Here is a 1,656-nt window from a genome sequence, read left to right on the forward strand (position 1 = left end):
GTGTCGTGCGCATATCCAGTGCTGGGAGAAGATGGTCGACGTGTGGTTGGAGAACCACCTTGCTTGCCGGCAGCGGCGTTTGCAGATGCCGACTGCACCACACCATCAAGGCAGCCTAAGCCTTGATGAATATAGAGAAAAAAGGGTACGCAACTTCAATTCTTTATTCTAACGTTCAATTCTACATAATTCCTAATCATTTTGTATTTTTTGCCGCAGTCGGCGTCACATGATGGCCGACCTTGCTCCCAGCTCAAGGCATGGGTCCTCTCAAAAAAGGGCAAGGCGACAGCCGATATCGATTTCAACCCAGACGACCCATCTGAGGCGTACAACCATCCTAGCATACACAGTCGCGTCAGCGAGTATACAAAGATGGCTTGGGAGGTTCATGGGCCAGACTTTGATCCGAGCTCCGAGGACATTGATGGAGAAATCGTGATGAGGGTGGAAGGAGGCAAGAAGCATGGCCGATATTGGATTGGCAACAGCGTAATCGACACGGCCTCTACTCCCACTCTCTCCCAGATCCAAGCAAGGAGCACGGACTCGAGCTCGGCGATACGGCCATGACCCACCACTGCATAGTTCCAGATGGAGGCTCTCCAGGTTCTTTCTCTTCCATTCATCGTTCGTTTGTTGTTATACTTTAGCTTTGCATTATAACATTGCAATGAAATATTGTAGGCCCAGATGGAAGAAGCAAGGAAGAAACAAGAGGAGATGGCGGCACAGATGGAGGACATGCGGCGGAGGATGGAGGAAGAAAATCGGATGAGGATGGACCAGATGTTCCAGTACATGCAGAATTTTGCTTCGAGCATGGGTCAGTCTTTACCTCCGCCACCGCCGATGCTGTTCCCTCCGCCTCAGCCACCCACAACTACTCCTGTGAGTCACTTGACACATTGTGCTTAAGATTCAATACTTTAATTTTGACAACTTTAGATGTTAGTTCATAATGTCCTATCCTATGTGCAGAATCAATCAGCGACTTCGAATAATGAAGATCAAGATTTGTCGCAGTGGTCTCCTTGGCCTCCACGGAACTAGACTTGGTTGTGAACTTGGTTGAAACTAAATTGTGACTTGAACTTGGATTTATGGATTGTTTCGTGCTTATGTTGAATTATGCCTGTGATGTTTATGAATAATATTTCTAATGGTGGTTGTGAATTATGCATGTGATTGTTTATTACAAATGCCTGTGATGATATGTATTGTGAATTGAGAGGGGTCCATTATACGTGACAAAACGGGAAAAAAAGGGGTACAGAACACTTTGCCGAGTGTTTGGGCTTTAACACTCGGCAAAGTGGTCTGCCTTTGCCGGAGTGTTATAGCCAAAACACTCGGCAAAGTGTTCTGTACCCCTTTTGTTTCCCGTTTTGTCACGTATAATGGACCCCTCTCAATTCACAATACATATCATCACAGGCATTTGTAATAAACAATCACATGCATAATTCACAACCACCATTAGAGATATTATTCATGAACATCACAGGCATAATTGCGAGCATAAGCACGAAACAATCCATAGATCCAAGTTGCAAGTCACAATTTAGTTTCAACGAAGTTCACAACCAAGTCTAGTTCCGTGGAGGCCAAGGAGACGACTGCGACAATCCTGATCTTCATTATTCGAAGTCGCTG

Source organism: Setaria italica, chromosome IX (genome assembly GCF_000263155.2).
Source record: "Setaria italica strain Yugu1 chromosome IX, Setaria_italica_v2.0, whole genome shotgun sequence".
In the NCBI taxonomy this organism is placed as follows: domain Eukaryota; kingdom Viridiplantae; phylum Streptophyta; class Magnoliopsida; order Poales; family Poaceae; genus Setaria; species Setaria italica.